The sequence below is a fragment of the Meleagris gallopavo genome, chromosome Z (genome assembly GCF_905368555.1).
Source record: "Meleagris gallopavo chromosome Z, MGAL_WU_HG_1.1, whole genome shotgun sequence".
Lineage (NCBI taxonomy): Eukaryota > Metazoa > Chordata > Aves > Galliformes > Phasianidae > Meleagris > Meleagris gallopavo.
The window spans coordinates 66831274-66856263 of NC_139435.1; the positions used below are offsets into that span (position 1 = coordinate 66831274).

The 24990-nt window shown below is 38.8% G+C and overlaps 1 long non-coding RNA gene across 1 annotated transcript; it reads left to right on the plus strand.

Moving 5' to 3' along the window:
- The first annotated feature begins 17710 nt into the window (after positions 1 to 17710).
- Positions 17711 to 19110, plus strand: LOC109364088 (uncharacterized). The gene is made up of 3 exons (XR_004162145.2): positions 17711 to 17901; positions 18041 to 18096; positions 18749 to 19110. It is a non-coding gene; the product is annotated as an uncharacterized LOC109364088 (long non-coding RNA).
- Positions 19111 to 24990: the final 5880 nt, after the last annotated feature.

A 24990-nucleotide genomic window follows, 5' to 3' on the forward strand; every position in this document is an offset into this window, starting at 1 on the left:
GCAATATACCTATTTACCTCAAGACATGAATATTATGAGGAATGTATAAAAATATTTACAACAACAATGGATCTGTCTGGAGAAAAGAAAAAAAAAATTCAGGATTCTAACACATTATTGAGTTCCCAAGGATCTGAAAAGCCAGGAGCTAGCAATAAATTCAGAAATGTCTTGCCTTTATTATAGCTGAGATAATTTGTAGCTCTCAAGATGCAAACTGTTAAATAAAAAGGGTTAGTAAATACTGATAATTATTAATATCATCCTAGGCTTATGAAGAATCACAGAAGTCAAAGAAATTAACTGAATACTCTCTTGGTACTCAGGAAATTATTTAGCTTACCCCAACAGCCTCATAATGTACACGTAGTTATGTCTTGCGAGAACCAGGTAGCGTTTCTCTCTTGCTGTGACGTTTGTTCATCTTCTGAGTGTGAAGCACAAGCAAGGTACCAAGATAGTCTGTATGATCGTGGCGAAGGAGGGGAATGTGCCAACAAAAAGGACTCAAAATATGTTATTTTCTTTACAGAAATGGAACTAAAGTAGCCAAGGACAAGATCGTAAGAGCTCTTCTTTCTTTATGCTAATTAGGCTTTTCTTTATCACTTGATAAGGAACATGAAGAGGAGCTTTAAGGACATTAATGGAGGTAGTGTACAACACTTTCTTCACTGCACTTCTATTTCAGTCCACGTTGCAATTCAAACATCCACTGCAGTGCTCCCCCAGGAGCTCCCCAGAGGAGTCAATCCTACTTTAATTGTTCTTAATCATGTTTCTGGAAGACATGCTGCTTGTTTCTCATTATCCTTTCTTCATCCTTTCTTCTATCCTTGGAAGAAAGATCCTGAGTAGCCTCTTCTCTGTGAGAACAGTGGTTTTCAGGGAACAGCGGAAGAGTGCTCCCCTTTCTTTCTTCAGAGCACAAGGACAGAACCAAATGCTCTGTTTCTTAAGAGGAAAAAGCAATAGAAGATTCTGGAATAATGTAAGTCTGTACCTGGAAATCTTGGTATCATGTGTAAAGTTTCACTCATATTGCAAACAAATAAAGAACTGACCAAGGCTTGTTTTCAGCTTTCAGCTGTGCAAAGCAGAACTCCAAGCAGTGATAGTATGAACAGCTTTACCTTGTCTAAACATCAGGATCCTTTTGCACAAATAGGCTTTGCACTGATGACCAGTGTATTCAGACACTATGAATATTAGCCAGAAAATCAGTGCATAACGATGTGCAAACAATGACTTTTCAAGCTACCTCAAATGCTGGAAAGAATTGCAGATAATAAACAATTTGTAATTTGAAGACTTTTAAAGCTAACTAAGTCACCTTTTAAAATTCAGAAGTTTTTATTATAAATCCTTGAAGGTTTGATTCCTCTACCTTCTAAATAAACAGAAGTTATCTCTTTGGTGTAAATGGTGCTAAATCACTCATCAGCCAAGAAAGACTATATCTATTAGAATAAAGGGATTATTTACGAATTTTGAGAAGTTCTGGGAAATTTTATTTTAATATATAAACATAGAACACAGTAGTCCGTACTCACAGAGCCATAGAATCATTACTGAATATCAAGTCCCTATCCCTGCTAGAAGCAGGGTCACTTGGAACATGTTGATATAAAATATATCCAGTTGAGCTTTAAATATCTCCAAGAGTAGAGAATACACAACTTCTCTGGCTAACTTGTTCCTGCATTTGAAAACTCGCAGTGGAAATGTTTCTTATTTTTGAAAGGAGTTTCAGGTGTCTCGTTTTGTGCCCTTCTTCATATATTTGGATTTTGTGTTGAGGGACATGGTTTAGTGAGAACTGTTGGTGATAGGTGGATGGTTGGATTGAATGATCTTGAAGGTCTTTTCCAACCTGTGATTCTGTGACTCTGGGCATCACTGAGAGTCTGGTACTGTCTTTATTACTGGCTCCCATCAGATACTTACACACACATAGTCAAAACATACCTGAGCCTTCTTTTCTCCAGTCTGAGCACTCCTAGTTCTCTCAGCCTCTTCTCACAGGATATGAGCACCAGATACTTAATCATTTTTGTGGCCCTTAGCTGGGTTGTCTTTAATAGAGAAAGCTTCACATCTCCCTTGTCCTGGGGAGTCCAGAACTGGACAGAGTAGTCCAGGTACGGTCTTACCAGCACTAAACAGACTTTGTGCCACTGATCATAATCCTCTAAGATCAACTGTTCATTTTCTTGCTTCTTTTCCTGCTTGTCCTTCCTGATAATGGATGTGATATTTGCTTTCTACCAGTCCTCAGTAACCACTTTGGTCACCATGATCATTTAAAAGTAAGAGTTGACTCAAAGTTCACTTGTGCATGCATTCTGCCATGCCCTATGAATTATGTTTGTCCAGTTTGCTTAAATATTCCCAAAACTGATCCGCTCTTCTGAGCCTAAGTCCTACTTTTTGACGAGTTCTCTCCTCTCAGGATACTATCATCTCCTGGATTGCATGTAACTTTGGAGTGGCTCAAGTCACCTCTGAATATGAAGCTCTGTGCACATGAGGCTTCTTCCATTTCTTGGAAAAAGACCTCATCTACTTCTTCCTGACTATATGGTCTGTTGTGATAGTGTGGTTCCACAAGGTTGCTGATTATGATATTCTCTCTAAGCTCAATCTATCCAGTCTCAGTGGTTTATGATTAACCCCTAGGGATGGGGGAAGCTTAAAGCCTTGGTCTGCACTGCTTTGTCACCTCCTTTAGGCAGTAACCACTATTCAGAATCTGGGGCTTGAATATTTAACTTCTGGATCTGAAAAAGGAATGACATTAGTGGTTCAAGTGGTTGCCAAAGTTTGCCTTTAAATAACTTTAACCAGTGGGGTACTTACTTGTTTATTTAGTTGCTTGCTTTTGTAGGCTTTTCTGATGCTGTTAGCAGGCGAGACTCCTCAGTTTTATGCTACAAGCTCTGGTAAGAGCACTGTGTTGAAAACAAGTTTTCAGTGTTATGTAATTAATTTTTTGGTTTTCATTAGTCTACTTACATTAATATGAGTTTGCATCTCTTCAAAAAGCAGAAGAGCAAAGATCATAGTGTGACAGAGGCACAGAGAAGGTTGAACATGCCTCACTTAAGAAATCTGTCCAGTGTAGATAGTACTGCATACCTAATCCTATCTACTGCAGTTATGTTATTATTTAGAGTTTTGTCAAATATAAGAGAATTTTAATGGTAATGACTAAGCTACATATGAAGGTGGGGTCAAGGGGCAAGGTGAAGGAGCAGTTTTCAGAAATGTTACCAGCACCACAAGTGACTCATTGTTAATCTTTTGGTGGAGCTTAAGGCAGTATTTAAGAAAGCATGGGAAATCTAATAAAAGCGAAAACATGTTACTTGGATTATCTAAAATTTAGTGAATGAGTTATTTAGTACTTTGAAAGCCTCATGCAGCATGCTCAGTAGTGACTAATATTTGAATGCCAGACATCTTCGCTCATCAGCTTTTGAAGCCCCAAGAGATTTTGCCATTTGTTCTGAATAGGTCTGTCTTCAGGAGATAAGTCTCTCAGGTAATTTGAAGTGCAGCCACAAAATGAAGTCCGTTTGATGGTCCGAGACTAGAAAATTTCTTTTACCCAATTAATTAATGCTGTTCTTTTAAAATTCCCGTTCATGTTCTGTTTTATATGCCATTCCCTCAGATGTCTGAACCCCTACATACTTGAAAATCCAGGATTTTTTTTAGTGCCTCTGATATAAGTAGCTACACTTTTTATCATGAGCTGGACAATTGTTACCATCTCTTTTTGCATATGTCTGCATAGTGGCACACTCCTACCTGATCATTTCACATGGTCTCCATTGCAGGGTTTAAGCTGCACTGACCTTTTTTTACTGCAATATATTATACCCACCAGGCCAAGGATTATTTAACACCAGAAGCAAGCAGAGGATAGAGACAAAGGAGCTAAGCTATCACTCTCTGTACTGTTGCCTGCTCCATTTTCCTTTAATATTGCAATTGATGTTACATGCTCTGAAGATTTCCTCTAACATTTATACCTTCTTTTTTCCCCATTGAATATGTGGCTGCTAGTGCTGAGTGCAAAGTGATTTCTAGCTATAAAGCTCCTGCATTATTTAAGCTTTCATCTCTATTATGTAGTTACCTTATTAATACCTTCTCTAGGATCATGACCTTAATTCACTGTTTAAAGGGACAAAGGCAAATGTCTCAGTCAGTGACACATTTCTCATTTTAAGGAGAGATAAACCTCCCGCTCAGCCTGGAATTATGGAAGATGGAAATGTAGGAAGCATTTCTCAGCATGCATATTCTACAAAACCTGTTCCAAGGCAGCAAATGCCACTTCTGAGCCCACTGCCATCATCAGCCATTTTACAGATAAGTAATGTTCTTGTGTGCATGGCAGACATCTTACAGAGAAATAATATCACTTGTGTGTGGCAGCCAGCAGGAAACATTGCTGAACAGTACCCATCCTTTATTAACACTGCTTTAATGAGCAGGAAAAAGACACTGTTTTATTTTGAGCACTCGTAGGTACTGGGAAATTGTATTGCTCTTACAGGAATGAGGATATTAAAGATTTTACTTTTCTTGCAGACATATCACAATGCTATAAGGTAGTCTACAGGCATTAAACTGTTAGACATCTAGAGAAATTATTATACGTGTCCTTCAGTCTATAAGAGTTTTGTGTTGAAATATGTGTGAAAGTGATTCACAAATAGCTCAAACTGGGCTTAAGCCTTCATTTTCTTACTTCCAGCTCCCCTGCTCCCTTCCCTTTCTTTCCACTTACTCTCATCTTACTGGTGATCTAAACATACTCACTGAAATGGGATACTGGAATCAGAAAGATAGAAAGTGTTTTCCTAAAAACTATGCATTCTTAAAAAAATGAAATGCAAAGGAAGAAAATGAAGTAGGGGCTTGCAGTAATTTAAGTAGCTTTCACAACTGATAGTGCTCTATAGCACCACTGGAATTATATTGTTTTCTTTTCAGCCACTGAAAAACAATACTGAGCTGCTAACTCCAGTATCAGAAATTAAAATAGTGCATTGGGTGCACTTCTAAAAGCCTGGTGTTCTTTGTAACAGAGAGTACTGTTGCTGGTCTTTGAGTAACTGAGAGAGCAAGGAGAGATTAAGATTAAAAATAGACAGCAAATAGCCAGTGTTGTCAGATACAATTCACCAGAGTCTTGATCAGAATAATATTTTTAGAAAATAATATGTTTATACTTATATATTTATAACAGTAAATAAATATTTAAAAAAAAAAATCAGTAACAGAAATCTGCAATACTTTTGTTTGCAGTAAGAACTGTAGGAGTTATTAACCCTCTCAGTACATCACTGCAGCATTCCTTCCTGGCTTATTTTTGGGGGTCTTTTGTAAAGTGAGTCCTTGCTTTGCTCTTGTGAACATAATTTGTTTGTCCATTCAGTGTTGCTTCATATTTGCATAGGTTGCTGCCACCGTGTAGCTCTGCCCTGGCAGCTGTGGTACGCCTGAGCTGCTACCGCACGAGGAAAAGCAGTGCTCCCTACTGTGACATCCAGACCCTGCCTTGCATCATTTCTCCCCTATGTAATTTTCTCACATGCCATGCCAAATCCTTGTTAATAATCAAAGGAATGCTATGTTAGTTGAGCTTCACAGTTTCTGCCCAAGGTTTAATACATGGTATAAGTCAGAGAACTTGTGACTTGAGGTCTCAAAGATGTTGCTCCTGAAGATAGTAACAGCTGCCCTCCCCTCTCCTCCTCATAGTGGTTTTTCTATACTTTCTTATATATTCCAGCTAATAATTATCTTCCTCATTGCATTTTACTACTTGCTCTGCAAGAAAGAATTTTATGTCTTTGATAATCCTTATCTCCTTTTTGTTGCTAGATTTTCTTCTGTGTCCTTGACTAGTGAATAATACTGTTAAAGACTCAGAAACATCATGAGATGAGAATGAATTCTTTCTCATTCCCTTCTCCATTTCCATTTCAACTCCTATTTCTATTTCCATTTCCACTTCCACTCCATTCTTCTTTCCTATCCCTTCTGAGACTCTTTAAGTATATTTAATGACACTTTACTTATTGTATTCTGGACTCTTCTTTTCAAGTTATGCACACAATCTGGAGAATAAACAAATATTCAAATCTATGCTTTTTAATTTGTCATTTTTAGAACGATTTTGGAGTTCCAAATCTCCTCATATGTTTGCTTATTTCAGAATCACATTATCATTTTCAATAATCCTATGTCACTAATGTGCTCAAGGATCTGCTAAAAACTTCTAAGATTAATGAGAGGAGCCATGAAGCAAATTATGCAAAATTGTATGCAATGTATAAAATAAGCAGTAGGGAAAATGTATTTTAGCATGAAATTTTCAGTTACCACATGCCATTCTGTTAAATGGAAACACACAGCTTTAAGATAACTACGAAATGGCATACAATTTTAAATCAGCAGTCTCCTGTTAATTGTGGATCACCAGAAAATAGTATCTTAATAGGCAGAAATTGACTTTAGATATACCTGCCCAATATGTTAAATTTACTGAACTTCTCAGAAATTTCTGCAGAGGAAGGCTTCTTGATAAAGTCCAGGTGAAGAGAACTTTGTATTCTAGTCGCTATCCAGTCAGCCTTCCTGTCATAACAATGTACTTTGGGAGAAAACTGATAATTCTAAAATCATCTATACCAAGGTTTTCATTGCTTGTATTTACTTTAACTCAAAATGTGCCCACAAATCCATATACTAATATGTCTTCTTTACAGTTAGACTTCATGATGTAAAAGATGCAACAGTAAATAATAAGTATTAGAAAGCTATCAGATTCTAATTGGGTTTTCAAATGTATTGTAGTCTTTTCTTCCTAGATTTGCTACATCTTGTTGCAATTTTGTGGCATCTTCTGGCACTAAAACAAGTGCTTCTCTAACAGAAAGACTTGCTGATGTATCACTGAGGACAGAGGTTGCTATGGCTATACACATCGTGTTGAAGAAAAAAATTCACTGTGCCATGCAAGAACTTTTAATACTCTTCTAAATAACACCTGAGGAAATAGATGGCACAAATAGAACTGATAATTTCCTTATTATATATTCAATTATATTTAATAGCCAGAAAGGAAAGCTAATCCCTGATTGCACTTACGAAGCAACATAGTTCATGCAATTCAAGGATGTCCATCAGTGAAAGAGAGGTGTTCAGTTTTGTTTTTCCACGGGCCATGAGGCTATAGTCAGCTTTGCATAGAACATTCTGCTTATTGCACACCCGTGGACAGGGAAGAAAAGTGTTTGCTGGTGATCATGAAGACTGAAGTTTGTTGAGTATTGGTTAGATGAAAGCAGTTTTAGATTCTGGAATCCGGTGTGTCAGGACATGTGAAGATAACCTACTTCCTTCAATTATTCTTAACAGAGAGACTTAACCTTCATATTTTATACTGAGTGCTTCAAGCTTATTTCGGTACTCCGTTGAAACATGATGTATTTCAGAAGGCAAGATTGATTCAGCTCTCAGGAATGGGAACACTGAAACTTCTGCCCTGGGGGATTTTAGGTGCTTTGCATCACACTGCAAAACTAAAAACAAACAAAACAAGGAGCAAAACAAAAAAGCCAAACAAACAAACAAACAAAAAAAAACACGCACAACCAACAACAAATATGAAAAATAAAAGGAAATTCCCAAGGAACAATCAAGCTGAAAAGAATTTTCTATATAAAAACATCCCTAAATACAGTAGTTTCTGGGGAAATATTCTCATCAGGCTGCGTATGTTCTCACAGCTCAGTACATTGCCCCATGGAGGAAGCTGGTCCAATGATTTTCCTGTGAGCTGTTGTATTATCTTCCTCCTCTGAAGCCTGTAATAGCTGTTCTGTAGATCCTGCAGTGCTGTGCCTGAAAAACATTTTCTTCCATTGCTGCAATTCAATCTCAATAATATTGTTTGCAGCCTCAGTGAATGTACACTTTATCTTCCTCTTGAACAGATGATTTGGAGAGCTCCAAGTATGTATTTTCATTTGCTGCAATATTTGAATAAAGTTTTACAAGGGCAGATTGACTTTCAGGATAGTGCAAGTCAATGAGTTTCCATCTTCATTTATTTGGTCCCTGCCAGTCCATGCCTCTTCATTATGTTCAGGTCACTGACTTTATCCCCTATTTTAGAACTGAAATTCTCTATAATCAGAGGATGCTGAACAAATTCATTTCTCATATAACATCACTGTAGTTAAAGCACTTGCATGAGGCATAAACTTGGCCCAGACTACCTGTCATGTCTGTGAATTTCTATAGCTGCTTTAGGTTTCTTCATTTTCATGGCTCTTGGCTACTTTGCTTGGTACTCAGCAATTTGAGTAGTGGTCAGATTTATTGGGGTTCTTTAGAGGGGGATTAAAATGAACTTGATACAGCCTGGTTTATGTCCTATTACATGGTACTCCTTACTCAGATCCATTGTACACCCCATTATACAGATGGACAGCCAATTCTGAATATCCTGAATGGGAGGTAGGATCTGAAGATGAACAAAATGCATTCTCACTAATGAGGAGTGTTTCATTTGAGAACCAAATAGAGAACATAATGCTGGCATCTTTTTGCAGCAAATCATAATTGCACAATGGCAGTTTCTTTTAAATAATGCAAAAATAAAGTTGCAATTTTGATCGATGCATGGTGAAATTCTGTTCTCCTACATAACTGACTCTTCCGTACAGCAACATGAATACGATTTTGAACTGTGCTCCCCTGTTGACATCACTAGAAACTCCAGACAGATGATTTGGTGATGCTTCTTTTTTGTATCTTATCCAAAATTGTAAGTGATATCTTTTCCACTGATAAGGAAATTCACACAGTGGACAATTAATTGGTGATATTTGTCCCTGACTTTGTAGTGTGGCAATGTCTGTCTTTTGGAAAAGACACCAAATTGCTAACCCTTTGTGATATGTTTATATCCCACAGAGGTGGCGATTTGCAGCTTTCCTTGGTCATCAAAAAGGGCCTTGCAGGATATTTTTCCATTGTGTTATCAGGAAATATTTGTTCCTTGATAGGAGAAAAATACAGGCATGTGTATTTTTTCCTTTTTTTAACTTATATCTTCTTAGCATGATTATATCAAGTTTAGCATCTAAATGATATTAAAAATCTCAGACCTATATAGCTTATTCACAAGTTCATTTTTAAGACAACTCCACATTTTGAGTTCAGGAACGATTTCTGTTTCAGCACAGAGCAGCCATCTGCTCTTCATAATTCAAGAATTTCACCTATCATGTCCATCCTACCAAAAGAAAGTAAAAAGATGATACTAATTTTAGTGTTTTTTTGGTGTTTTTTTTTTTTTTGTGTGTGTGTGTGTGTGTAGGACATTGCAACTGCTTTTTGTGTTTTTTCCCCCCCAAAATGTATTCTTTTTTTCATAAGGTATTAGCACTATTTCCTGCACAATGTATAGAATGTTATGTTGTCCTTCTAGAAATAGCTAGGCAACCTGTTGCTATGAGGGACTGGGCTACAGAACATAGCTAGACCAACATGACAAAGCTTGAGCAAGAATTGGGAAGCCAGTAACTGTAGGGGAATTGTGGGTCACAAACATTGTAATACTGACTCTGCAACCTTGGAAATTTAGACTGAGGTGTCTTAACAAAGCAGAACCTTCTCAAGAGAATGCCTTACAAGGAGATAAATAAAAAATTCCACCGCGGATACAGCTGCAAACTCCATTGTCCTGGTTTGGGGATCTGGGGGAAGGAATTGTGGTCAATGGTAAGGGTATAAATATTTTGTTGATTTTTTGTTACAGTGTGTACCTACCTGCTAGGACACCCACTTCTGCAAAAATGTAAAATAAAGGATGGTTCGTAGCAAATTCCACCTGAGCTTGGATCCTTGAACACAAGCATTCCTCATGCCTGGATATGTTGTACCAGTCTCCACGGTGGAGGTCCCTGCTAGGACATTTTTTCTGATTTTTTTTTTTCACTTTATTCCAGCAGTGCTTGTTTGTCCTCTTTCTTTGTTGCATACCGATGCTAGATGCCTGATGCTTCTGAAGCAATACCATAACAGTTATGTGTACAGTCTGAGGGGAAAATTTAATCATTTTGAAGTCAACATGTGTGAGCCCTCAGTAGGGATTGAACTGATGTGTATTTAAACATGACAATATACAAGGCCAATCAACCTGAGAATAACTGAGTGGTGTATTTGATGAAAAGACACCAAATTCATCGGGCTGTTCCTGTAACTGGCTTACACTGTGTGTGATACCACACATCCCAGGGACAACTGCACTGGAGAGCTGTCTTCAAACTGAAAAGTTCTCCAGAACTCGACAAAATTATTCTGTGGACAAACAGCGAAAATTTCACAGTAGAAATGTTTGAGCGGGAAAGCATGTATCCTATCCCTTATTCATACATAGAAAAAGCACTGGATCTCACAAACAATTTTTTATCCTGATATTTATCCTGATAAAAAATTCAATCATTTCATTAAAAAAAAGGAAAAAGAAAAAGAAAACATAAGATATGTTCAGTTTTAGTATACAGAAAACACATTCTTGCAGAAGGTGTGTCCCTAAAAATTAGGTCAGCTTTGTAGTTTACCTTTTTATGTAGTGAAGCACGGGAACTTCATAATTTTCACTGAATTATTAACATACTTCATATTCATGCAAAAAAAGCTTCATTATATTTTAATAAGTTTTGTTTAGTTAGCAGAAGCAGAAATCTCCTTTCATAGTAGATTTTTCCTTTCATGCCTGCTTACAGGAGTGACCAAGGTCTCCCTTGGTTTTGAAGCATCTGCTCGAAGAACAGAAATAATACATCTTGTGTGTTTGAGTTTGAGTATGTGTACATGTTGGTGGTTGTGTATATGCTTCTCTCATTGTAAATGAGAGTAAGTAGTGAACAGTGGTCCTTGTGAAACAATAGAACTTTGGGGAAGAGAATTAGTTTTGTAACTCAAGGGCCTCTAAAACTGCAGGGCATTATCCATCTTGCCTGCAACTGTAAAGAAGGATCATGTAACAGTGTGATATAAAAACTGGTTTGCTCCACTCAGTTAGACATAAAGAAAAATATTAAACCTGCTGAAGAGACTTAGTGAGCCTTTTGTACCTACAATTATAAGATGCTTTAAAAGACCTTGCTGCTGAGAATGCAGTTTTCTGTATGATGTAAATTTCTATCTAAACTTTCCTTTTACCCTGACAAACTTGAAGAATAATTAGTGATCATCTCAAAGCAGCAGTGCAGGCACAGTGTCCAGAAAATTTTGTTCCATGTATTTCCTAGGGGAGTGAAGGGGTGTAACAGTCGCCAGCTCAGTGGGAAAGCTAGAAACTTTTCTATGATGATATCATAAACCCCATGGGGCTTATGGTAACTGTAGACCACTACAGCTTTAGGCTATTGACTTGATTAGAACTAGTCGTCTATAAGTGTGTGTCTTTTAAAACCAAATATAAAGGACTAGATTTACAGAAGAACTTAACAGCTTTCAGTTCCCAGCAAAACAATTAAGATGTATTATTAAAGCACTGTCACAAAAAAATTCATCCAAAAGAAGTCAGTGTGTGCCCATAAAAGGTCATTTAAAATTGAAGGTGTGCTCTTATGTAGATAAAAATGGGAAATAATTAGGCAAAATCTCAGTAAAATAAATTAAAGTGCTTTTCCAGTCATTTGGTACTGCCTATGGTAAGTTTCTGCAGGTCAGATGATGCATGACAGTTTGTTAAATTATCCTACCTCTGTGTCTCAAGTGCTGTGATTACTTTCCCCATAGCTTTGGAGGCTGGTGTGTATTTGTAGTGAGTTGATACCAGAGCTCCTCGCTGTGTTGTCAGTTAGTATCTGTCACAGCAACAGCAACAGAGGCCATGAAGGATGTCTTTGACGTGGAAGACACTCAACAGGTGTTCACCTCAGAATGGACTGAAAGATTTAATCCTCATTTAATAATGTAGCGCTGTTTTATCTCTATCAGGAAAAGATATGGGCGTGAAGCAAATTATACATGTGTGAGACTGTCTAAGGTTTCTCCTATTAAAAATATGAATAATTAATTTAATTGAATCATTAATAACAAATAAAAATATTCAAATTTGGCGTAATACAGTTTTGTGCTAATATACAATGCCTGTCCAACATATCAGCAACTGTATGAACAAAAGCAAAGAATCAGATGTTACTTCAGTAGTCAAAGGGAAATCTGGGAAATAAGATGCTGTTGTTCAGGATTTTGCCACAAAACAGTCTGATCCTGTTTTACAACATTCTGTGCTTTACACTGTTTTGTTTTTTTGTTTGTTTGTTTGTTTGTTTGTTTTAAATAAGAGGCCATTTCGTTTACACTGAAAGATGATGTGCCTTTTGCTCTAAAAACTCCCAGCTTTTGTGACCCTGAAGGAAAATTTCTTGCAAGCTTTAGCTAGCAAGGATTTCCTACAAAAAGGTAGATTACAATTTAAAGATAACTGTGAACTGAGATTGACAGTAATTTATGTATCATGCTACAATTTTTCTGAGTTCTGTAGCACAACTTCTGTGGATTCAGAAGTGTAGCTGAAATCTGCCTTCAGCACTGTCTATTTACTTCATTTTGTATTTTGTAGTCATGTGACAGATGGCAGCAGAGGGGCACTCTGATAGAACAGTGTCTGACATGGATATACAGATGAAGTGAAGGGGCAAAGATGAATTCCTCCACGCAGAAAAAATAGCACACGCTTACATTCATCAACACTTCTGAATTTTTATGGAGACAAAGCAGTGGATGTGAACACAGTGAGGCGGTGGGCGGTGCATTTCCTGGTTGTGACATTGGCAGCGGTCACTTCTGCTGGTGCAGATTGTTATGAACATGGCATGCAGGCTGTCATTCATTGTTGCTGAAAATTCAGAGCGAGTGGTGGTGGTGACAAGGTTGAAAACTAACATTTTGTAGCTGAGAATTTGCTCTATCAAATAGCATTATTGTACTCTTCATACTTGTTGTAGTTTCCATTGAAATAAACAGGAGGCATTACTTTTGGAGCAACCTACTTTGCAAATTAACACCTTGTACTTTGGACTCTCCTCCAAAGCAGGACAATGTATATCAAAATAAAAATGTGGGCCACTTGGACATAATGGTATCTCTCCCTTGGGAACAGCTGGCGACTTCAGACCCCTGAACACAGCTGTCCTTCGTATTTGGGACATGTTTCCTTTTTTGGTCGGTACACATCCCATGTGATTCTCCTGTTCTGAATGTTTGTTTTAAACACTTAAAAAGTTTTTGATGTTTATTAAGGGATAGTGTGTGTGTGTGGGGGGGGGGGAGGCGGGGGAGAAGGTAATCTGGAAACATCTTAACCATCTTCAAATAGAAAAAAAGACAAATTCACTTTCTCTTCTGCTCCCTCATTGCTGAACAGTTCCTCCTCGACACTGCCATGGGAATGCTACTTTTTTTCTTCACTTCAAATAGTTAAATCAATAAAAGCGGTGGCCCTGTTTACGATCTCATTTCCACTACTTTTAAACTGAACAAATCTTCTGAACTCAGAGGAATTAAACTGATTTTAAACTCCAAAGAGGGAGAACAAATTCCACTCTCTTTGTAGATTTTTTTTTTCATACAGATCAGAGTGGCTTACAGCAGCCTGAAAACTGATTAAGAAAAACAGCCAACTTGAAAGGTGTCCTCTTAAAAGACTTTTAGAGGCACTTATGGAAAGTTCTACATAATTTAATGTGGACAGCACGAATATGATCGTGCTGAAATTACTTTTTGAACTTGTAAAACTAAGTAAACCACAAAATCTTTTCTGTGGGATTTTAACATGTCCTGTCGTTGGCAAAGTAGTCTACTATTTTTACTGGTATGTTGATACCCTAAAAATATGGAAGAACCTTTGCACTGCTTTGGGTTTCTCAGGTCAAAACAGACTGTCCAGTGGAGGGCCACAAAGATGACTTGGGATCTGGAGCATCTCCCTTTTGAGTGTTCCTGGGACTGTTCAGCTTTGAGAAGAGAAGGCTGAGAGGAAATTTCATCACTGTCTATAAATATCTAAGGAGTGGGAGGCAAGCGGATGGGGCCAGGCTCTTCTCAGTGGTGCCCAAAGACAGGAAAAGGGGCAGTGGACATAAACCAGAACATAGGAAGTTCCATATGAACATTTTAGTGTGAGAGTGACAGAGCACTGGTAAAGGCTGCCCAGAGTTGAGTCTTCCTCTCTGGAGACATTCAAAACCCACCCAGACACTTTCCTATGTAACTTACTGCAGTGAGCCTGCCTTAGCAGGTGGGTTGGACTGGGTGATCTCCAGAGGTTCTTTTCCACACCTGAAATTCTGTGATTTTGTGAAATGAGCACTCAGCAGAACTTGTGAGTACTGGTGTCCTTCTGGGAAACTGCATGGTGCTGTATTAAGCATTCAAATGGCTGAACGTGCAGTGTAAGTTAGCAAAGTAGTTGATCAACATCATGGCGACATCAGCAGTTTTCATTGACTTGGAGATTTCTGGCTAAGGTATTATGTAAAACACAAACTGATCTAATCTTAGTGCTTGGGCTGACCATGGTATGGATTCTATTTGGAAGATAGGATTGCAGTGCTCTTACCTCAGCTGGTGCCATGTGAGATCCTTGCTACATGCAACTGAATATGCTGCTGTACCTATACAAGAAATCTCATTGATATTACAGTAAAAATGGGGGCAGAAAAGATTCCACTGTAGGAATATAACACTACTGCTCACATCCCCTTTATTGTGTATTTACTGTAGATTTATTTCATTTTCATCATTCTCCCTCTTCCTGGGCCACAACCTACCTGCTTCATGAGTGTACTGCACACCCAGAGGTGTGCTTGCCACTGCTCTTCAGCAGCTAAGTTCAGCAGTGCTGCACCATTCAACTGCTGAAGCATCTGACCCTCCTTTTTCAACTGCTCATTCATTGAGCCCTGTGAAAGCCACTTCAGTAGTTACCATTTCAGTAAAAGAAAAAGGGAAGGCTTTTCATGCACCTGATTATGCATTTCAGATGGAGAGGAAATACAGAAGTGGTCCACATATCCATATGATGCATCATCCCTATGTATACTTGTGAGGAAGGCAGTGTGAATGCTGTCTCATCCTCTGAGCACGCAGCTGCAGCATTCAGTAGCATTTCACAGGTGGCTGAGGCTTTTTTCAGGTCTTAGATCCTCCGGGGGTGTCAAATCTTCCGATTTAGGTTCCCTTTTTTTCTTTTTTTCCTCTTTTTTTTTTTTTTTTTTTTTTGACAGAAACTAGAACCTGAAAGGACCTGAAAACATCCTTTGAAATGCTGTGAGCATGGCAGCTGTGCTTTGGACCTCAGAGAGAGGAGGGAGGAACTGCAAATTACAAATTACAGAAGGAGTATTCTCATGGTACAGAAAATCTTCTAGATTTGACTTATTTCCCTTAATGATAAAAATGCCTCCACATGTCCTGAAACATTATTTTTCCTTTGTGTAGACACAAGTCATAGAGAGAGCAGGGAAGAATAAAAGAAACACCTGGGTAATCCCAGGTGTTTATAGAAACTAGTGCAAGATCTCCTTGATGAGTGCAGCCCTGCAGAGAAGGACTTAGGGGTCCTGGTAGACAAGAAGCTGGACATGAGCCAGAAATGTGCACTTGCAGCCCGGAAGGCCAACTGTGTTCTGGGTTGCATTAAAAAAGGGGTGGCCAGCAGGGAGAGGGAGGTGATTGTCCCCCTCTACTCGGCTCTTGTGGGGCCCCATCTGCAGTGCTGCGTCCAGGCCTGGAGCTCCCAGTACAGGAAGGACATGGAGCTTTTGGAGCGGGTACAGAGGACGGCCTCTAAGATGATCAGAGGGCTGGAGCACCTCTCCTATGAGGAAAGGGAATTGGGCTTGCTTAGCTGGAGAAGAGAAAGCTCTGGGGAGACCTCATTGTGGCCTGCCAGTACTTGAAGGGAGCATATAAACAGGAAGGGGAATGACTGTTTATCAGGGTGCATCATGATAGGACAAGCGGGAATGGCTTTAAACTAAGACAGAGGAGGTTTGGGTTAGATATCAGGAGGAAGTTTTTCACACAGAGGGTGGTGACGCACTGGAACGGGTTGCCCAGGGAGGTTGTGGATGCTCCATCCCTGGAGGCATTCAAGGCCAGGTTGGATGTGGCTCTGGGCAGCCTGGTCTGGTGGTTGGCGACCCTGCACACAGCAGGGAGTTGAAACTATATGATCACTGTAGTCCTTCTCAACCCAGCCCATTCTATGATTCTATGAAATGACAACCAACATTCTTATATTTAAAGAAGAATCTAAGTAGAGGTATCCTGAGTTAGACTAATGCTCTGCACCTAGCACCATCCCTGGCAGGAGGTGTCAGATCTTGTCAAGTGAAAAGCCTTCTTTGTTGTCTTGAAGTGAGTTATCAACACAAATGACACACAATCCAGGTGAAGAAACTGTTACTCTTCTGACACACCTGTATCTGACAGCCCAAACAGGTGCGTTATTTTATACATGCCATTGTAATATTATGTTGAAGTTATGGAATTCTGTACTGAATTATAATCTGGCTCTTTCAGCTTTTTCTTATTCTCCAGTGTATTAGCATAAGAATGGTAAGATGCATTTATGTGTTTTTCATGGCAGAGGTCAGCATTTGTAAGACACTACCAAGAAGACAGTACATAATATGAAGTAATACTTCACCTATACCAAGAAACAAGCAACAATACCTTTATCTGTTAAAAGGCTGATGCTTGTATTTGGAACACTTGGTTGCAGCTGAAGCAATACTAGGTCTAGACTAATCTAAACTAATGGGCTCACAATAGATAGATAAAATGATAAACCCAATGATATCCCTGCTGTTTAACTTGTATTGCAATGCATTTTTTAAGTAACATAATATTTTGCAAATGGTGAGAAGAAGGGGAAACAAACTATCAAGGTGACTCTGGGTATCTTCCTGCAGATTCTCTGCACTGAGGAACACAAAGGGGAAAATACTGACCCTACCTGAAAAAAAAAAAGCAAAGGTAATTTCATCATTAATGCTGGAGAACTGCAACTTTTCTTCTGTCTGTCCATCACTGATTGCACTTTTGAAAACAAAGCTGTATTTTGGAGGCATTTAGTGAACTGAACTTCCTGCTGACACAGAGCTTGGAGACCAGGTTATTTCAAAGTCTTTTGAAAATCTGACCCTCAGCACTGGAACATAAGCAGACAGTCAGAATTAAACCTTGAGTGTGGCCCAAGATTATAGTGCACAGCTTCCAAATAATGACAGAGAGCACAATTTTGAATGAAGATAAGAACCTTATGTAACATTTCTGAAGTGCACACACACTGATGTACAATAATTTTAATCAAAAGATGTGGAATAAAAGCAGTGGTGAACAAGCTAGTGACTGCCCTCTGTGACAACAGAACCTGTGGATTGTTTTGCCAGAACAAACATGGCAATGCGCGTTGTAATAACAAACCACAATGACATCGTCTATCCAAAGTCAAAATCCCCTGGAAGTGCTGGATGCCCATATTTCATAGGCAGACAACCTAGAGCCTGTTTTCAATATCCTGTGCTTTGCAGTGCAGCTGCTTAATGTCTGATCATTCCACTTGCATCTCATTTTATCTCAGGCTCTACTCTGCTTTCATTTTGTTCTACACATTGGAAAGAACTGCCATTAGAGTCAACATGTACACAGATATGTAAATGAGAAGCAAGTTCAAAACATTTCTCTCTGAGCTATTCTACGTATCAGGAAAACAGATCACTGGCATCCACTGTATGATGTCTCTTCAACTACACAGACAAAAGTAGATGCAGCTAAAGCAAGAAGGTCAGTAGCTACTTCATTTGATATATGCAACTAATTTAACTGAAAATAAAAAGCCTTAATGTGTGCTCTAGTTTTCCTCATTTTTGTATAGAAGCAAGTGTCTCATTATGTCTTTCTTTACATGTTATCTATGCCACAGGAAGTCTTACCAAGCTAAAAGTCACTGTGGTGTGCCATGACGTGTTCATTTTTCAGGTAAGCAGTAATATTCATCACTCTATGAGTTTATAGCTCTCAGCTGTGTAACATCAGTAACTACACACTATCTGGCAATTCTTGCTCATATTCTCTTTGACTTAGATTTCAACCAGTCATACATAAAGGCCATACAATTAAAGCCTAGAAAACTATCACCTGGGTTCTCTGGAATAATCGGTGTTAAATTAGGCTTTCTAGTATTACCATAACTTGGTGCAAAATGCACACAATGTCCAAGAGGTCTACAAATTGCTTCTTAGTTTTCACCTTGGTCTCTTGTAACTTTGCTTTTGATTTGAAAAATTGGTTTTATTGAAAAGTGACTTCAGTCAAAGCAGAGATTTTTCTTTTTTAGAGAAATCTGCCAACATCTAAAACAAAAAAGGAAGTATTACTACACATAAATATTTTTTTGTGGAAGCATACTGGTAATGAGAAAAAATCAGAAAATTTTGCACATACATTTGTAAGTTGTAATTATGAAGAAGATTTTGTTACTGGAAATAGATATGGAATTAACATAAAACTGCTAGACTGACCATGCAACTTATACAAGATGAGGGCAAACCAAGTGTGTCCATCAGTGAGAGATTACTAGGAAATTTACAGAACTGCCTTTTGAGTGAAGTTTATTATTTGTCCTCCACAGATAGCTGGAAAACATCTACTGGAGTGGCCATGGACTCTTATTTTGATCTTCAGATTTTAAAGCCAAAAAGAAGCAATTTTTAGAACCACTATTTGTTTTTACAGAACAATGATCAGCAGTGTTGAAGAGTGCAGTGGTGCAGTGCCATACAAAGCTTTATCTCAATAAATAGATTCAACTGCCTTGCCTTTCCCTGTTAAATTTCAGAGATTTGAGAAAAATCACCAGACTTCCACCAGTAGAAATCAAGTGGAAGCTTCTTCACTGACAGGCAAGGAAGAGAGGATTTGAGAAAGAGTTGCAGAATCACAGAATATCCTAAGGTGGAAGGGACCCATAAGGATCACTGAGTTAAAACACAATCAGGACCCGTCACAACAGGGCCAACTCAGTAGCTTAGCATGAAAAATCACCAAAAATATTCCACACTGAGAGCTGATAAAAGACACAAAGCACTAAAAAAAATCAGATGTAAGAAGTGCCAAAGTGACTTCTGCTTGCAGGCTTTGAAGATAACTGGCCATCAGTCAGAAGATGACTAAAGATGACACACTTGCATCAGGTAATGCAACAAAACTTCCTCAGTGCTCTTTCCCTCTTCCTCCAGCAGTGCTGGGTGATGTGGAGCTGCTGCCTCTGTGGCTGCTCTCCATGCTCATCATGTGCAAGCAGTTAAACACTTCCCAGCGTGGAGGAGCAGTGCAGTCTCCTTTGCTTAAATCTGCCTCCTGTGAGGTGATGCAGAGGGGAGGGGAGGGCTGGGCTGAGGCAGCCTCACACCTTCGCCATTTCATGCCTGATCAGCTGCATCCCACTGTGCTGAAAAATATGTTATGCCAAACTAATTCTATTCTCAGAAAACATTTTAGGGGCAGCTACCATACCAGTGATATTTCAAATATGAGTTTGGAATTCACGGCTTATCAGTAAGAACACATTGACTTTCATAGCAGTTGTCTGGTGATTTTGGGTACAGCAGCACAAATGTTTACTTATACCGTGTTCAGAGATGATAAACTGCAGCTGCTAACAGTTTGCTAATTAAATCTTAGTTAAGCTTTGTCCTTCCTGCCTTTGTGTAAACCTTTAGCATTTAAGAATGCGATTTGCATGCATCACTCAACACAGGCAGTGAAGGAAGCGCTGTTTTGGTAATAAGATGAGGAGGTAGTCTCTCCACATACAGGCTTTATCTGCCACAGAGGTGCTGGTTCCTGGGATTCATTGCTGCTGCTTATTCAGGCGCTCAGAGGTTTGTGCTGCATATTAATTTCTGTCCAACACGGGAATTCAATTTGTGCCGTACATTTCATTTCTTCACAGATTTAGATTTATTTCATGTTCTCTGCTTTTAATTAACTCTCTGGCACATCTGCTGGACAGGATATAAAAACTCATTGCTCTCCCCGCGCCAAGTGTACACCACCAATCATTTGCCACTTAGATGGTGGTGCAGGAGCAATCAGTTTCCATGGCAACCCAGGCCCCAGTGATTGATTCCTTGCCAGTGTGGCATTACCACGTGGAGAGAGCCTTGTGATTTTTGTATGCGTGCAACATCCATCTAATTAAAATGGGATTAGAGATTCATCCCTATATGTGTTCAACAACTGCACTGCAATTCATTTATGTAAATGTCAACTCTATTCAGTGCCATCATCAGAGTGTTGATGAAGAAACAGTTACTTTGCTTCAGTATCTTGCAGTGGGTGGGGGGAATAGAGAGAGTAAAATGTACACAGCCTTTTTTTGGCTATTAGAAAGAAAAATAAATAAATAAAGCCATTCACAGATGCTCAAAAGTTATGAAAATAGTAACCTGTTTCCAAATCTGAATTAGAACCATGTGTAGCAAAGATGGAAGAGCTCTTCTGGCTGTGCTGATGTAATGATGGCTAACCCAGGAAAATGTGTTGAGCCTGTCCAGGAAATTCATTAATTAATTTAGCATGCATGAATTATTTATTTGCCAAAAGCTTTTAATTCCTGTGATTGATTTTCGTTCAGTCATACCTCCTGAGAGCAGAGTAATCCTAGTGCTCTCATAATTTTCCTTCAGTAGAGCATTCCTCAAGCTTTACAGTGGTTACTTGAAAATTTGTGAAGCTTTTGTAGATTAGGTGAGATGACAGATCTATAGCATACAAGGAGGCTCCAGATGAAAGGAGCAACTCAGGGATTTTTTGGAGGACTAAAAAAGAAGCCAGGTCCTTCAGGGAATTGCTAGATGTAAATTAAAAGAAAAAAACAGAAATGAAAGGACACTTGGTGACTGATCTGTTGGAATTTTTTCTTAATATGTCACCATTTTTTCCACATACCACTGACAAAATAATCTGTTAACATGAAAAGTGGCCATTTGCAGTACCTAATGGACTTGTGTCTGTATGCATTTCATTTTGCAGTCTACTTCTGTATTATAAAAAAATAGGAACATTGTATAAACCATAGATAAAATTAATAACCTGTGGGATTTGATCTAAAACCATGCTGATATTGGTCACTTTTTTTTTTTTTTTTTTAAGAAAACTATTTGCTCTCACAAGAGAGAAAAATTAACAGTATTGCGAGCAACAGTACACAGCTGACAGAACTGAATCACACATGTATGCTGTGCTTTGTTGTGCTCTCACAATACAATCCTCCCCCACAAACAAATCCAGCCCTGCCTGAATGTCAGAGAATAGAGAGGAATTTTGGTGGGGCAACAGTAAGTTTGGAAGCACAGGGATGAAGGCCACCTGAATACAAACACATGGGGTGCTTCGAAAGATATCTCCCTAAAGTTTATTATAAATTCATCCTTTCAAAGTACATACATAGCACAACAACCCGAGGGTCTCCACCCTGCTGTCTTTCAGGCTTCCTTTCCTCTAGCAAAGGAAGGTCCACTTGTTGAACATTGTATCTCCTACCCACAGAGATGAAGAGCATTTGCCATTCCTTAGTCTCCAGCACTTACCCAGTTTTCACCTCAAACTGCATCTGAATTTGAGGAATTATTTAGCAGCCCAAGCCAGGCTTACAGAAAGGATCTGTAATTTCACCTCTTTGAATGCAGATCAGGTTCAGCATGAAAATTCAGCCTGGTACAGGTTGTACATTGTGACATCTTCATTGTCTCTTTGACAAGTACATTACTTTAATATGGCTATGAAACTATGACAAGTTCTCCCAAAGAAACTGTAGAGGTAGGTGCCACAGGTTGGTTGCAACTCATGCAAGCTACAATAATAAATGCAACTTCTTTGACTCAAAATATCTTAATCCACACTGTTGCACATCTCTAGGTATCTTCCTGACAAACTGAAATCCCTGCCTCCTTCTTAGGGTAAACTCAGGAGGTATTCCATGGTCCTGCTTTGTGATGCATTTTACCTGATACAGAACAAATCTTCCTTTAGGACCGAGTTTCTCCCAGGTGGGTATGTGGGTATCACTCTTGAGGAGATTTCTAAGAGTAGTTTTTCATACAGGGAGGGGTTAGCACATCTCACAAGTGCTTAAAAGATGATTTCTATGCAATCTGTGCAACAGCTATCTGATCACATCTGCCTGGGCTTTCTCCTTGCTCATCGTACTTACAGTTCCCCTTGAGCAGGAAACCTTATTTGGAACCTTATTGTCCAAAAATTCATGTAGCTAGAAAATTAACATCTCAAACTCATCTTTTGCTTATTCGGTAAATGAAAAGGGTACTCTGGCACCTTCTGAAATGTAAAATCATAAATGGCATGATTTGCTTAATAAATCATACATTTCTGAGGAAAAGATTATCAGTTATCTCCAAAATAGTTGATTAAAAGTATTTTAAATTTACAGATGGAGACTGAAGGGCATTAGGGAGAACATTTTAAAATAGTTTCTCTGTAAAACAAAAGTGGGTGCGTTCCTAACTAAATGCACCAGAAATGTAGTACTCTCTCCAAACGTTGCCATACTGTATTTGTAAATTATACACAGCTACTGTAGGGCAAGAGTAGTCTGTTTCAGGTACTTTTCACAACACATCCATCTCAATGGTTTCAGCATCATCAGCTCTGGAATACATGGGGACTATGTTGCATTAGGTACTATCAATGTCCAGTTCTTCTGTGTAATGCTGCATTTCTGTGCAACTTTATGTGTTATGCAGCAATGGCAACTAGAAAACCTCTCTTAAGCACTTTTAGAAAGGTTTCAGAAGTTTAACAGAATGCTGTATGTGAAGAACTGGCTTATATATGAACAAATAAAGTATTAAAGTTGGAAACGCGGATCTTTATGTATAATTTTAAACAATGCACAGACTTTTTAATTTATTTTACTCTCCACTGACCCAGCATTGGCTGTCAGGATTTGCCAGCTTGCCTCCCTCCCTTTGCTCGGTATCACAGAATCCTAGAATCACAGAACTGGTTCAATTGGAAGGGACCCTTAAAGACCATCTAGTGCAACTGCCCAGCAGTGAACAAGGACATTTACAGCAGTATCAGGTACTCAGGGCCTGGTCCAGCCTGACCTTGAAAATGTCTCAAGAGGGGACACCACCCCTCTGGGCAATCTGTGCAAGTGCCTCACCTCTTGTATTGTAAAAAACCTCTTCCTTATATCTAATTTAAACCTCCTGTCTTCAAGTTTGAAGCATTTGCCCTTGTCTTAACACAACAGACCCTGCTCAAAGAATTTTTCACCTTATTTCTTATAACCCCATTTATCAGAAAGACTGCAGATACTGGTTTTACTAGCACCTGCTAGATCTGACTCTAGATTGGTCCCATATATACCAGTAGCGTGTCCTTGGTGTTCCTGCAGAAGCAGAACTAACTTATGGTGATACAGTTAACCTCTGTAGCAAAATGTAAAGGATTGCCTTAAGGCTGGGAAAACAATGTGGGTGAACAAACAAACAAACAAACAAACAAACAAACAACTTGAGAAATTCTTTGAATTGTTCACTGAAAAAAATTTAAGACTTAATAATAGCATATATACTAGAGGAAATGAAGTTAAAGCAGAGAAACAGTCTTGTAAAATAAGAGCAATAAAGCTCAGTCTTTAAAATGAAAATACTGCAGAAAATAAAATAATGTAGAGAATGGAGACACAAGCCCCATGTTTACAGCCAAAATCCTTCATATTCAATCAGACATAAATCCTCCAGCTTTATTCCCGACTTCCTCTCCCAGCCAAGCACTCTCGCTTTCCTTCATCCATTACAAGTAGCCAAATAAGCTGATCCGGCCAGAGTACCCACCAAACACTGCTCCATGCCAGCATCCTCTGTTCAGAACAACCTCCAAGGACAACAAGTGATGAACTTCATTATGTGCTGTGTAGGAACTACTGGAAGTGTTGGTTAGTCTTTGTTCTCATTTTGCCCTTGGTGTCGCTCATGAATCTGCAGTACTCTCCATCCAAAACTAGCTTCAAATGTCATCAGTAGTTTTTACTTTAAAGTGTGGATAACTATCCACTCCAAAGACATGTGAGATCACTCGACTCATTTCACTTAAGCAGCTGAGAGGAGTGGTTTCTATCTATTTTTACATGAGCCTATATTGCAGCTTTGTGCGTTCTTGTGTGCAAGAAACTTTTAGATGTTATACTAAAGGATGTGGTTTAGGGGGGAGATATTGGTAGTAGGTGGAAAGTTGGACTGGATGATCTAGGAGGTCTTTTCTGACCTCGGTGATTCTATGATTCTATGATCCTGTGCTGGCAATATCATGACATCAAAGCAGGTAGTATTCCTAGTTTTTCACACTGGTGAAATGCAGACACTATTTAGCTCTGTTTTTTGGAGCAGAGTCTCACCTGCTATGCTGACAGAGGATCAATTATAGTATATCTTTCAGTATTTTGTGTATTTCTGTATGCAGGTTGACTGAGCATTATCATTAATTAATAACTGGAGAGGCATTATTAGTGAAGTGAAACTACTGATCTCAGCTTATTCCCTGATGTGGAAAATTATTGAATACTGAATGCTGGTAGTTTTTTTTTCCCCAGAGCTGTGTTTTTCCAAGTCATGGCTGAAATACTAATGGAAAACTGGATGCCCACTTTGTAGAATTTTATGGTTAATATAAAAGACCAGCCAGGGGCACAACTGAAATGGGTCCTGAAACATCAATTTATCCCTTATGTTATCTTTCATTTCTCTTTGCTGTGGAGCTGTTAGTGATTACAAACAACAGAGAGCTGGAGTGGAGGTCTGAAATAGGCAGAGATGAGAAAATTAGTGATTAACATCCAGCCAC